Genomic DNA, 15,216 nt, shown 5'->3' on the forward strand with positions numbered 1-15,216 from the left:
TTTTTTGTCATATGGGATTCTCATCTCTGGCTCTCTGGTGGGAGCTGGAGGAGCTTGGAGACTTTGAAGGTTCCTACATTTTTGGTACTGCTATGCAGTTTTACAAGCCGAATGCAAAATGCTGTCTGAACACAAATCCAGCTGAGAATCTGAACCAGAATTCTCCAAAAATGCAATTCTGGAAGCAGGCAGAATAATATACAACACACACAGCAGTCCAATGGCAACAGGGTGAGCAAGGGGTACTTCTTAGGCTCATCCTAACTTTAACTCAAAGTGGGTCATTATAGCAAGGCCTTCATTGTCATCTCTAATACTTCAGGCTTCTTGGCATGGTGGCAGGGCTTGGACCTCAATCCCTTTATTTATGCCATTAAGTGTGCTGAAGGCAACAGAAGACAGGCTTAATCACAGTGACCTGCCAATAACCTCAGCTGTGACCTGGAGGGATCCCCAGTTTTGGCATAGGTTAAGGGTCTCATCTCATTTAGAACTTAAGCTGGATTTGAACTGTAGCCCCAGAAGTAAAAAAGCCAGCCTTTTATCTGGGAAGCCACATGGCTCTGGTTTGGGACTTGTGACATCCCAGTATTGGCAAACCAGAGACATATTAACTGTGTGCTCTGTTTTCTGCCCTTAATTACGGCAAGCCAGTCTGAGTTTTCTTTCCTTTCCTTTTTTTTTTTTTTAAAGGATTTGAGTGACAAAGTGACTATGCATATCATTCCACATTTGAACTGTAAGACTTCAGTATTTCTACCTCTAGTGTGTAATTGGATCAGCTGCCAGTTACAGAAAGGAGCTGGGTGAGTATTAAGTGTGTGGAAAATGAAGAAGAGTCCAAGTGTGAAGGGGAGGAATAATTTGACAAAGCCTGCAGTGAGCTGTACGTGGTTTTCCCATTCCAAAATGGAGTAGGTTTTGAAGCGCATGAGGAAAAACTGGCTTTGATTTATTAGCTCTGGTTCACAGAATGCCAGCCACAATCTTGGAGCAACTCAAGACATATGGAAAACCACAGTCCCTGCCCCAAGGAACTCACAACACCCACATTATCATACTGAGGATGGAGCAGTGCCAGCCTGAAAAACACTCTGCTTTTCTCTGGGTCCTGAACAACCTTGTCAGGCAGGGCACAAAGCTGCTGCTGCCAGGGCTGGGCTTGGTGTGCCCATGGTGTGGTGGCCCTCAAAACATCACACCCAGTGCTCTTTTGTAGGTCCCCACTGTAACACTGCCTCACTTGAATCTGGAGTCTCTTAAAGGAATTAGGATGATGTAAATATGAAACAGACTAGAACCGACCACAGAAATCCATGGTAAATCTCAGCCCTTTAAAAAGGTGACAAATAGGTGAAGACTGTGCAGTCAGAAAGTGACAGTTTTTCTGTCAGGACAAGAAAGTTGAGTTCCAACACCAAGCACAGGTAGAGGCAGGATCACATAGACAGAAACACTTCTTTATCCAGCAAATGTTCAATCATTTATATCTCTAGGAATTGCAAGCAAAATCCCCTCAGTAAGAATTGGGAGTCTGTAGGCTCCTGGTCAAACTCTCCTGGCTGGACCAGAACATCCTTCACTTTGCATTCAAAGATGCAACTCAGGACAACAATCTAATCATGAGGTGGCCAGTTGGGAAGATTAGGAGAGAGACCTGCAGGCTGAGATCAAGGAGAAGGTCACAACATCCAGAGCAGCTCATGAAAGAAGGAGAAGAAATGGCAATTACCTGGAAATTCCCAGACAGTTGTCCCTCAGCTCCAGAAATGCTCCATAAAATCCAGCATGCTGATCTGTAAGGAATAAAGAAGAATAATTTATTAGTGATGGAAACAAGAATTACAGACATGCCAGGTGACTGCCCAGTGCTGCCCAGAAGGTGGAGAGACCAAAAGCCAATTGAGATTTGCTACTTCCCAACTCTAGGGGGCTGCACCTGGTGGTTTGCTGCCCATAGGGCCAAATTGATATCCTGGGAACTGGAAATTCCTTTGCTCTGCCTTCAGCAGCAGGCTCTAATTGAGAGGAGCAGTGTCCTAAAGGGCCCCAGGGTTTTATGGCCATAGAGTCCTGTCCTTTCTGGTATAAAAGCCCTGCAGACAACTCGATCAGGCAAAAACACAACAAAAAACCATCTCAAAATCATTTCTCTCTGACTCTCCAAGGGGGTGAGGGCATTAAGACAGAATGCCCTACCTCAAAGGAAGTCAAGATTGGATCAGAACATCTCAGAGAGACAGAGAAGGAGAGATGGCAAGAGGCAGCAGTGTAAAGGTTTTATCAGCATGAGTTGGGGATGACCACATTACTCATAGGTCACTGTGCTTTCCAGCTGACTAGCAACAGATGAAATAAGGAAAACAACGGCCTCAGGATCTCCAGGTAGCAGCTGCAGCCAAGGCTGCCTTTTCAGCTGCCCTTTTAGCATGGAATATGCAGGCACTGCTCAGAAACTGCCTGCCTTCCCATGCAAAAGGGAACCTGAGGGCCCACTGTCAAGGAGAACACCAAGGTAACATTTGTGTTATTAGAGGGAGGAAGCCTTCAGATGCAAGGCACCTGGTTTTCCCTACAGCTTGCATACTTCCAGGACTTCCTAAGACTGAACTAGAAGTACAGCAGAAATCCTTGTGGATCTCCAGCAGGAGGGCACCAGGGAAGGGTGCATTTATTATCCTGGTGTCAATTCACAACTGCTAGACCAGAAAACAGGTGCAGTTCTTCATGTCCCACAGCAGCAGCCACAACACAGACTTTGCTACCTAACAAAGATGTTAGGTATCAAATAAATCAAATAAAGATCCTTTATTTCTAGCGAAGTGATGCCATTCTGCCAGGCTCTGCACAGAGACTGTCACAGACCACTCGCGCTCCTGGAAGGTGCCATCTAATCAGATACGCACCCGAGATCCCAACAGCTGAGGGGAAAATCCCACTGCCATTCCTGACACTTCTCAAATTAGCAGGAGCTTATAACCACAAGGATCTGTGGGATCCCTCTCCTGCCAGGGCTGCATGCACAGGGGTAAGGTAATGCCCTCCTGCTCTCTGCTGAATTCTCTCACCCTGCACTGCGTTGTTGTTTCCTGCGCTCAGAGATCTCCTGCTTGTGTTTGAACTCTCTGAATACTCTCTTCAGCTCCACACAAGGAGCCAGAGGCCTTGGTAACCTTCTACCCCAGCAGTTCTTTTCCTGCAGTCAGGAAATTACCTCTCTTTTTTTTTTATTTGCATTTTTTTTTTTTCTTTTAATTGAAAAGAACTAGGGGAATTCCCCCTTCCTGTGCCTGGTTTCATGCAGAGCTCTGATGGCAGTGGTTGGTGACAGCAGCAGAAAAACCCAAGCCACACCACTCACAAATAACAGTGCCACACTTTGGGTTTTATGTCAATATTTGGATAATTTCAGCTATTCCACATTCTTACTGATATTGAGATATCTAGAAAACAATGTGTGCTTCAAGTAATTCAGAAAGCATCACGATAGGCCTGTGTGAACACTTCTTCCCATTAAAACTCAAATCAGGTTAAATTCTGAGACTTGATTTTCAGCTGATATAAACCCTTGAAGATAATGTAATTACTGGTATGACAGTTTTCACTCTGAAATGTCCTGGGCCCTCTGTTTCCTCCATGTGAGCAGAGGGAACAGGTACCAGCAGGGAAGGTTTCACGTCTCTGCCTCCCTGGTGTTCGCACCAGGAGCTGATTTTACCCCAGCAGGATTTCTTTTTCCTTCATTCAAGAAATTGTCTTTTTTTTTTAATGCAATCCACAAGAGAACTTCCCTTTCTGTTGTCCAACTTTGGAAAAGGAGCCTGATTTATATTTTCAGTTAAAAATCCTCCCAAAGTCATGAGAGGATGTGGTGGGAAAGGGATTAGAGAGGAAAGTAAGTGGCACCTCTAATATGTTTTACCAAGATATAGGAAGAAGATAAATATGAGACAGACAAACAAGAAAATTTAGGAAAGAAGGGGGAAAACACATGAAAGGTGTAGTAATAAAGGAATCCCATCAGTAGCAACAACTCGAGGCAAAAAGAGGCCTGATGGATAGCTGGGCTAGCATGAGTGAGGAAGGGTAAAACAAACCTTTCCAAAGCATGGAAAAAAGAAAACCAAATTGTATTTATAAAAAACTAGTGAGAGAGAAAAAAAAGTCAGAAGACAAATAAAACAGACAGGGAGGACTTCTAAGAGCACAATAGCAGAGGTCAGTGCCCCATGGTCATTTCCTAAGAAAGGAGGAAGCAGAAGTGAAGCAAAATACCTAAATATAAGAGACTCCCTATAAACAAAGGGTACGTTGACTGCTAGCCCTTGATTTTTTTGAAGGTTTGCTATCAGCATATCTCCAATGATAAATGCCTTCACGTGATGCCAGCTCTCTGCAGGCACAACTGCAGCAAATCACTTCTGCCAGGCCACACATGAAGTGACAAGGAATCACTTCCCCTGTTCCATGTGGCACAGCCCTGGTCCATGCACAGGCTGAGGGTAAATCCTCAGGAAAGGAGCACAGGGCAGCAGTGTCCACAGCACAGAGGAGAACACAAATGGGGAACTAAACTGGCAGCCTGCAGCTTATTCAATGATTACACAGGTCCATCTCTGACCAAGGCTCCTCATTCCATGTCCTGCTCCAATTGTTCCTTTTTGTGCCTTGGGCACTGGTTTGTCTAGGCAGAAAAAATACTTCTAGATTGTTCTTGCCACACCCACCAAAACTGAAAATTGCCACCATCATCCTCTGAATGGCAACGGCATCCACAAAAATACTGGAATGACACAAACATGTTCAGGAGCTGTTTGGTGACTGCTGAGCCCAGGCTGGCGCCCTGTCACGACAGTAACCTCGTGCCATTCATTAAACCCCCTAAGCTCAAACTAATGTCCCAAACTGCCTTCTGAGTGCCCTGGAGCACAGCTCCAAGCTCAGTTTTCCATGGAGAGAGGAGCACCTGAGCCATCCCACTGACCTGAAGCGCTGTGGTAGGGATGTGCAGGCCCAGTGCTGGGCAGGAATGGGGCTCCATGGAAGAATGGTGGATGGAAAGGCTCCATTTTAAAAGTAAAGATGTATGGGTGACCCTCAGAATTTGTGCAGAAGCTTGATGGGGTTAAAAGCTGTGCCCACTGACGTGTTTCCAAGCAGCCCCCAGGCATTATCCTGCACATGGGCAAATGCTGCTCTCCCTCCCATCTCATCCATGGGGTTCTGTGATTAACACCAATAATTTCAAAGGCAATATTCTGCCTATTGATCAGAGCCCCATTCTGGGAGGGAGAGATTCAGACTGACACTGAAAGCTGAATCTGCAATATGTATGTGCACATTGACTTGCAACAAAAGAACCACAGATAGCCCTCTGTTTATCACCAAAATCCAGTTAGATCCCGTGGTATCAGCAAAAGACAACAGTCTGGCCCCAAAGCCTCCATCCCACAAGCTCCCACTTTGTGCTGCCACAAAGAGGAGGATGAGCAGATCTTGTCCAGATCCTGCAGCCTTTACTCAGACCTCAACTGCCATGGAATCATTGCCTTAACTCACCACAGCATCTTCACTATGAGCACTTCTGCCCTTATCACCTTTGCCAAAATAAACACTGCTTTGGTTTGGGGGTGTTTGGTTCATTTGCTTTGTGGCTGGGGTGGGGAAAAAAATGCAGGTTAATTTTTCTAATAGCAAAAATGTGTATAGAAATCCACTTTTTTTTCTGGAACAGACAGCTGAGATACACAGAACAGTCTTTTTCTGTCCCCCCACACCCTTGCTCTGTACACCACCCCTGCTTTAAGATTAACTGTCAGTCTGTGCTGCCCTTGAGGCCAGACATTCTTTGAATTTGGTTATTATATCAAGGTGCATTTGTGCTTCTAAATGGGCAGCTGTACTGTAAATGGAGCACAAAAGAGCAAAATTCAGCCTGCTCCAGCGTGGGTCCAAAGCCCAGCGTGTCTGTGATGCTGTAGCCTTTTGTTTCAAATGCAGATAGATAAACTACAGCCTTTTTTCCATGACGGTTATAATGCAGAATATGAAAAACTCTTGGGATGGTTTAAGCTGCAGGGTATTCTCCCAGAGTTCTGTCCAAAAATAATCTAGTAAAAATGTGGACAGAGAACCATCGACCTCTGCTTTCCCCCGAACATATGCAGCTCTGATCAGTCTGGTATTTCAAGAAAAACAAGGTCCTGAACCCTAATCCTCAGACACATAACAAAGCGCACTTCACAGCTGTGATGCACAGCTACTATCAGCTCCGAGGCCTGAGTGGGTCCCAAGACAATGCCTCCTTTATCACCCAGAGGACAAATATCTAGACAGCAATATTTTCTGCTTGAATGCTTCAAGCATCTCTCGCAACTCCTGACTGAAAGAGAAAACTGAGCTGAGAGTGTTTGCTGAGTGATTATTTTAATTTACTACTTGATGTAAATCTAAATGAACTGACATCCAGCTTGAGATGGACAGAAAACAATCATTGTGAAAAAAGAAAGAAGGCTAATATTACAATATCATTTGAGTAGCACAGGTTTAGGCAACTTTAGCAGTGGCAATGTAATAGATAGCGAGGCACGGTTTGCATTTCCTTTTCTTCACTCAATTACCATAATAAGTTCTGTAATTTTAGGGCTGTTTATTTATCAGGCGATGATAACAAAGACGCTCAGAACACGGTGTCTGAATGCAATAGTACAAAGCAGCCCAGTGATGGCCCCTGCATGCAGAGGGATTGCTGACTCCCACACACCTGATTTTCCCTGTGTACCTGTGCTCAGAACCAGCAATATCCCCCTTTTTGCTAATTGCCAAAATGGCACACGCTCAGCCCCTGCCTTCTGGCAGAGCGAGGGAAAGGCACAGGAAAGGAAGAAAACTTCCCGGTGAAGTTCTCCACTGCTTTAAAAACCTGTCAAGTCACTCTGCTGAGCTTTCTGGTATGAACAATAGATTTGGGACCTAGCCTGCCTGCACCAGGGAATCTGTCACTGCTGCTCTCTGATCCGGGCTTCCAGCGTTTGATGGCTGCGCGGTGTCACAGAACAGCTGGAGGAGAGGCGCCCCGGCTGCGCCGGAGACGGAGGGAAAAAACAACAAACAAAAAGCAAAAGCAGAGGCTTCTTTGTGAGGCAGACACGGTTCTGGGCTCTGCCAGAGCCAGACGTGGCACCTGAGGTGTGGGCTGTGATGCCCTGAGCTGAGAGGAACAGGCACCTCTGCCCCAGCACCCCTGCCCAAAGGAGTGCCAGGGAGAAGGAGCAACACAACTCCACAGGGAAGTCCAGCAACAGCTCCCTCCCAGGGGGTTCACCATCTCCTGCAGCTGCTCACAGCATTTTCCAAGTGGAGACCACCTCCACGGGCCCCTCCAGTGGCACCACCAGTGGGGATAAGTGGGTGAGAGGCACCACAAGCCCATCACTCTGTGCCTCTCTCAGCACATCAAAGCCCGTGTTGCACCCCCAAGAATGACTGAATGGCAATTCTTCATTATTCTGAGATGCTCGTGTCAGTTTTTGGGGGATTTGTGGTCGGAAAGACTGATCTACATGCTTAATTTCTTGCCCATTGCCTTAGAAATATGAACCTAATGTGAAACAAAACTCACAGAGCAATGTCCATTTTGCATATATCAAGGAGCGATGGAAAATCCCATGATTGAATAAAAATAAAGGGAGTTGAATGAAAATGGAACTCAGTGGGTTTCTGTTGAGAATGCCACTCAACAGCCTGGAGGTTTTGGAAGAATACCAGGCCTTCCTATTCAAGGCCTTGAACCACTACCTTAAAGAAATCTCTGCAGTTCCTTCTTAAATTCTACAGGAGGCTCAAAAGCACGTCGGAAATATTTTTACTCCGTACCATAAGATGTTTTTCATCAGAGTAACATGCCTCTTAACCCATAGCCATATATTCAATTAAATTGCATGGGCATATGTGTGTTTATTTACATAATGTGTAAATGTATAGCTGGGTATATATAAACAAAAGGCTTTGCTAACAGGGAGGAACACACATGGCGGTGTAATTTGTGTATACGCACACTGTGCGACTGCAGCCGCTCACGTCAACACCATCCATCACCTGTATTCACCAAAACCCCGGCAGCTCTGCTCCACACGCTGCCTACAAGTCCACCACCATGATAATCTCCTTCCTCAATTAATTAAGGACAATTTAAATATTTTAAGTGAATTACATTAACATGACAAAACAGTAACATTTAAATTGTGGAGCTGCGAGGGGGAGAAAACCTGTGACAAAGTCCCTCTTTCAGCACAGTTGTGGAGAAGGATCTCACAAATTGACAGTGTACATTATGCACAGCCTAACTGTGGACATTTTCTGTCAAGCACTTAAACAGAAAGATACAACAGCAGCTCCAGTGTGAAAAAGGAATTATCTGTGGGGGACTGGTCCTCACTAAGGGCAAGCCTGACAAGTCCAAGCAGGCACCCGGAGCAGCATTTAAAATAACCCTGCCACACCAAAGAGGTTCATCATGAAGCCCTGTCTAAATTACTGTGGGTTTGCACAGAACCTCCATTAACTGCCCTTATGGAAAAACACTGTTAGCCTACTGGAAAGAGTATTTTTTAAGTGCCCCTGTCAAATATTCTTCAGTAACAGGGCTGCAAATACATGGTATGAAACGTCACAGATGGAAATTAATTTTTTTGTTAGCTCTGTGGGGCTTCTTACAACGGATCTGAAATTTTACATTCAGGACTCAGCAGCAAAATAACATTTTCCCTTCTAGGGACAAAATTCTGCAAGGAAAGTTTTTGAGAAACCCAGCTTGTATTTATATCCTCCCCGTGCAGCCACTACGGATCTCGCACTCCTTCCACCGATGGAGTGACTGATTAACACATCCCGTTCCTGGGATTTGCAAAGTGAAGGCTGGATCCTGCCACACGTCCCTGAGTCAGCCTCAGTCACATGAGCAGCCCCCAGCAGGAGCAGGGATCGGGCCCTTCCAAAGGAGCAGAGCTGCATGAGCCCCTCCATGTGCCATGGAGAGCGACGATGCAGGGACATCCAAACTCAGGTTACTCGTGCCACACCTCTGGGAGGGATGTGGGACTTCCAGGAATACAAGCAGGTTATGGTGAGGGCCAAGCTCCTGCTGCTCTTTATCCACCAACCTCAACCATGCCCAACGTGTGATGTCATGTTGTAGAAATTATGGTGATGTCACAAAGCATGAGCTGAAATTACCTGAAGGCCCAAATTCTGGCTGAAACCCCCCAAGGCAGTTTTCCTGCCAATGAAAAGTGGAGGACCAAGCGCCCCACCCCTGAGAGAAGAGGGATTGCTTACCCAGGAGAAAAACATCCAGGGTGCCAACATTTCACTGTGAAGACCACACTGCATTTCCTGTTGGCAATTCTTAGCTGTAATTATGGAAACTATTGCAATTAGGTTATTCTAATTATGAAAATCTATTTCCTTTTAAAGATTTCAGAGCAACCTTTTTTTTAAAATGAAAAAGAACACATAAAAAACACTGAAATCCTTTGAATTCCTTCTTATGCCACACAATCTGAGCACAATTTATTTAGATAAGTTTTAATTATAGCCTTTCCAGAAAGACAGTACTCTGTATAAATAAAAAGAAATATAATTGATAAATGTAGTCAGATGGTACCAGGTTGTTTAAATAGACCATTAAGCTCAAAATGTCTAAAGTTAAATTAGATTGTATTCTCTTTCACCTAGGGCTTTTGTAAGGCACAACTGGCATGTATAGTCTTGTCCACATTAATTTTTACTGCCACAGTCAAAAAGCAGCATAAGTCTGCAGCTTGTGTAGAATTTTCTGTCTTTATTTGACGTGATCATAGTGGATGAATTAGCTCCCTTGGTGCAGAGAGTGAAAGAAGGTTAGTTGAGGGAAATAAGGAATTTTCAGAGGAAAGAAAAAGTTTGAGGGAAACATATGGTTTAAAGGCTCTAGCCTATTTCAGATCAAGCTGAGAGAGTTGAGATCTGTTGGTTCAGAGATCCAGTTCACTGCACATTCCTACTGTGCCTGCCTACTAATTGCATCCCATGTTTGTCAATCAAATATTTGCAATTAACAAAAATATTCCCTTAAGAGACATATAACAGAGGCTGCTAAGGATCCATTGCTTTGCTATTAGACTCAGCTCCAAAAAAATAAAAAAAAAGGTCTTTAAAAATATTCTGCTGATGATGACACTGCCAGACACTTCCAGTCAAAACATTAACAAGCAGAATAGGTGGCATGGGGGCTTTTCAAAGAGATTTTTTTCAAAGAAGAAAAACTTTGATCTTAGTGTTTCTGACCCATCCTCCACCTCTGATTCTTCAATCTACAAGTACATATAGTGGTTTAATTTCACTCAGTGCATAACTTGCCTAAGGAGAAACGTTGATCTAGATTTTTTTTTATTTAACTCCAATTTAACTGATGCTCTAAAGCTGCCCTATCAGTGCATAATGCACAGTCACACGAGGTTTCTAAGCAGAAACTGAAGAAAGCAGACTGGAATAATAAGAAATGCACAAGGTTCAGAGGAAACATTAATTTGTAAATAGGTAGAAACGCCAGTAATTTGTTGGGAATTGAAGACCTTCTGTATGAAACAGTGAAGCTTAGCAGCTATGCACTGCTGTTTTATAAATCAATACTACATCTGAAGGAGGTGTTTGAATGCTTGTATCATTGTGGTTTGAGTCAAACAAAGTTCTGTGATAAGAAATGATCAAACAAAACAAACAAAATCCCTTCCCCTGTCTCGCCGGATAAATTCCAAACATAATTCCACAAGAGGGATAGAACATTGAAATCATCCACTTTTTTATAATTGCCTAAACCCCTCAGTCACAGAAAGATGATTGGATTGGTGATGGACTATTGTGTTCTCAAAGACATGGCTGATGCCAACGGAGAGCTCCTGCGGAACGATAACGGCGCCAGCATTCTCCCTGTGACCTGTGCTGGGCTTCAAAGCCCATCCCAGCCAAAATGCTGAGCTCCAGAGTGAGCATCCCTGGGACTGGGGGCTCCAGCCTCCCCTTCCACCTCCACAACTAATTCCTTCAGTGCCATGAGCAACCTCTTATCCTCACCGCTGCTAAATACAGGCTATAATGCACAGCCAGTGAATGAGAGGAGCTCACGCTTCGGCCAAGCCTAGCCAAGGAAAAATGTGCCAATGCAGCCCTGCAGGTACAGCTTGATTTGCAGATTTGCCTCGTGTCAACACAGCCTGCACCTGCAAACAGAGCCTTCTTCTTGCCGTTTTCCAATTCTCCCACAGAAAATGAAGCAGAATTCCAGCAATGTTAATGATTTTCCCAAGCAGATGTGATCTAAAATGCTGTGTGCCCCCATGACTGACATTGCTTCCTTTCCTCAAAGGCTGTAAGTAATCATGAAATGTTCTGAAGGCACAAAGGAGCTGCCTTCCCTTGCCTTTTTTTAATCTTTATAAACCATTTCCTTAATTTAGGCTGTGGCTTAAAAAAACCCTCAGCATCACAAAGCTCTGTCTTTGGGGCTGTAATACTTGCAGAGAATGGAGACAGCATTTCTCAAAACCCACCAAGCCCAGTTTCGGGAAGAGAGGGAGTTGGGAGAGCGGTGTCTGCAAAGCAATATCCTGGGAGACATCTGCTGGCCACGCCGAGCTCCGGTCCCCACTGCAGGCACCGAGACTGGGGCTCGGGACTTGGGGAGTCAAGGGGCAACTTGGTGGCCACACAAATCATAAGTGCACAGGAAACAAGGATCAACCAACAGCCCTGCCTTTGGACTCCATAAAGGATTTAGCAACATCCTTATTGTCTGACTGATTGCGAAAGGAAGCAAATCCATCCCTGCGACTGCAGGGAAGCGGCGAGCAGGGACAGCTGAGCCGCAGCGCACTCCAAGCCCGCGGGCACCACTCCAGCCCAGTGACCGGGGACACTTCCCTGCCACTGCTGGATAAACACACTCCAAAGCTGGCACTGGCATCCCCCAGCTGCCTCTGTGCCCCTCGGGAGGCTCCAGGCAGATAAAGCAGGACACAAAGCTGGGCGGCACAGGGAGCAACGGGGACAAGGCAGAGCCTGGCCAGCCTGCTGCTGGGGGAATTTTAAATCATGGGCTTGCATGGAAGAGCCCCGTTTGTAAACACCCAGCTATCATTTTGCAAGGGGTTGTCAGATTACAGAATCTTATCATCAAGTCTGAGGTGGGAAAAGAAGAGGAGGAGATGGAGGAGGAGGGTATTTTTGTTCCTGTCCTTCATTTCCTGATAAGGAGACACTTTTGATCCAAGAGATTTTTTCTCTCTCTTCCTTTTTTTTTGTTCAGGTTTTTGTTGTTGTTGTTCTGTTTTTAATTTGGTAGCATAAATTCGTTTCACAAGATGCAGGTGTTTGAAAAATTTCAGAAGTTCTGTGGTTTTGTATTCCTGGGCTCATTGATGAGAAAGCTTACTCGTGATGACATGGTGAGCTGAAGCAATGATTAAAGGGCTATTGCATATGCTCTTCCCAGCTGAGTTGTTCTCCTTGTTGTTTTTAGAGCACACAGAAAGTGTCTGCACCAGCTGCTAATAAGCTCTTTTGCGACTCTAACATCATGATCTGATCACCCCAGAAGTGCAGAGTGGGAGCTGAAGAACTTGGTCTCAGCAATTTGCCAAAAACATCCCTGACATATTTCAGCTACCACGGAAAGTTTGTGACACTGCAAGGAAGTGAAAATGCCTGTGGAAGGTTGAACTGGAATGTGGGACTGGTGTTTGTGTGCACATGAGATTTAAAGGCATGGGCAGAGCAGGGCCATGTGTGTTTTCAAAGGCACAAATGGGAATTAGGCACACAACTTCTGTCGGCTTCCAGTGACAGAACGATCCCTCGTGCCTTTGAAATTCTCCCCCTTTATTTACTGTTCCTTGGCAAAACCAGGGCTGAAAACCCAGTTTAAAAAGGATTGGAGCTGGAGTGAAGCTGCTTTGGGATTCTAATTGAGAGGCACAAGACGAAACCACACCAAGACACATTTCATAATGTCCCAAAAATCAGCTTTTAACACCAAGTGCTCAGAACTTCAGATCTAGGGCACTCTAAAAGTATCACTTGACCTGACAGGGGGCCAGTTGAGGAATTCCCACTGGAGGGCAGAACTCACTGTTATCCCTTGCTGGGCAGGAAGAGCAGGGCAGTCCCACCTGCAGGTCTAACCTGTGGAATTCTAAAGAGCCAGGCTGTGCTGTGTCAGAGGAGGAGAGGGCTCTGTGCATTGAGGGCAGGTGTTCTGAGGTGGATTTGGCTCTGGTTTTGGTGGAGGTGGCAGGAGCTGCTCAGTTCGTGTGCTCACAGCGTCGTGCTGTCTCTGCAGGACGGCTGTGAGCAAACAGTCTGAGGATGTTTTAGCAGTGCATAGAGCTGCATATATTTGCCATAAATAGGAGTTTATTCTTTGGCAGACAAGCCAGCATTAGAGCTGCAAAAACACACAGAATATAGTAAGTGCCGGGGAAAAGAAAACCAAGCAGAGAGACAATCTGTGAAGCAAAGGAAATAAATAGAGACTGAACAGAAAGAAAACTAGAAGGATGAGGGGAAAAACTAAAAAGTTACGGTGAAAAGGAAAGAAAAAGGAAAAAAGGAAGTCAGGAAAGTTTGAGATTCCTCCCTTGTGGGAATGGCACAAATTCATCAGTGATGTTTTGTGTAGCTCTGGACACCCCAACTGCTTCTTTACCCAACTTCTTAAAAAAGCAACTGATTCCCAAGGCAATGGGACTGAGTACATTAATTTTTATTAATCCTCATTCATAATAACGAAAACTGACCTATTAAAATAAGTACCACCGGATTTGGGGTTTTTTGCTCTTTTTTTCAATGAAGAAGAAACAAAGAAAAAATGCAAACCAAAAGTTTTAAGATGACAGCCAAGTCATGATGAGCAGCACCCATGAAGTGCAAATGTCCACCTGTGCTTAATCAAGAAGGAAACTTGACCAGTACAATGTGTGGACATCAATTGTCTCTACCCATTCCAACAGATATAACAACAAATTTAAAAAACAATTAAAAAAATAAATAGGTCATATAATTCCTAATTTTCCTGGTGTTTTTTTCTGATTTTCACAATCCTGTTTACATGAGCAAAGATGACAACAGCAATTTCTGCTTGAAGACAAAAATCTGAGCTCAACAACCAAAGGCCAGCAAAGCCCCATTCTTTTCCTAGGCAGAGCTGAACTCAGCATTAATTAATTTAGGACACAACTTTCTGGAGCTCAGTTATTCCCTTGGGCAACAACTTTACCTCACATTAATTTACAGTTCAATGGCAATTTTATGGATACTTGAACTTTTATTACTGTCTAACCTATACAACCAGAGTTGAACAGATTTTGCTAGTAGGATAAATGATCACTTGGTTGTAAAATGAGTTATTGGAATTGCCTTTTCCATACATTACAGACAGTCAGAGGTGGCTTTCTCTGTCCCTGAGACCAGGCTGGGGACACTGCCCCACTGTCCCAACACCAGCAGGACAAAGCTTCTGGCTCCCTGTGACCCTGATAGAGCCTCAGTGCCCAAACACAACACTCCCTCACTCCAGAACTATATAAAAATTACATAAAAGACTGAAACTATCTCCCTGTTTTATAAACCAGACAACTTTGGGAAGCAGGTGGCCCCAGAGCCACACCTGAGGGCACTGGCCTGTGCTGGTTGGTGCAGATGAAGAGCTGGGGTAGAAAAGCCTCTCCCAGAGCTCCTGTGACTGTCAAAAGCAATGACTATGGGTAAAATTACCACTAGCTTACTATTCTTAGCTCAGAGTATTTATCCTATGATATTGATTTTATTACAGAAAACTCCTTTAGTATGTAATAAATACAATTAAAGCTGCTTTGTGCTGCTGGCTTAAAAATAGCCCTAGAATATGTAAAATAAATCCTGGGAAAAATATTTTAAGATTTTGGAAAGGACAAAATCCAGTGCAGGGAAAAACACAACCAGTACAAAATATTAATATCACCTCAGTCAATATTTCAGTTTTAGACAAAATTCACCTTGAAATCTAGCCATCAATTTCTTATAACACCAGAATTGATTTTTTTTTTTTTAAATCTAGTATTAACTTCATTTAAATCCAGTCTTTCTAAGTCTGTTGCACTTCAGAAAATGTAGCTGAATGGAAAAAGGGGTTTTTTTCAGCTT

General features: G+C 44.3%; 1 long non-coding RNA gene across 1 annotated transcript in view; it reads right to left on the minus strand.

Annotated features, from left to right (window-relative positions):
• Positions 1-1,748: 1,748 nt before the first annotated feature.
• LOC131556296 (uncharacterized) overlaps positions 1,749-15,216 on the minus strand; it is a 183,822-nt gene continuing 170,354 nt past the window's right edge. The window contains exon 3 of the long non-coding RNA XR_009274595.1: positions 1,749-1,796. This is a non-coding gene — a long non-coding RNA (uncharacterized LOC131556296). The remainder of the gene's footprint in view (positions 1,797-15,216) is intronic.

Source organism: Ammospiza caudacuta, chromosome 3 (genome assembly GCF_027887145.1).
Source record: "Ammospiza caudacuta isolate bAmmCau1 chromosome 3, bAmmCau1.pri, whole genome shotgun sequence".
Lineage (NCBI taxonomy): Eukaryota > Metazoa > Chordata > Aves > Passeriformes > Passerellidae > Ammospiza > Ammospiza caudacuta.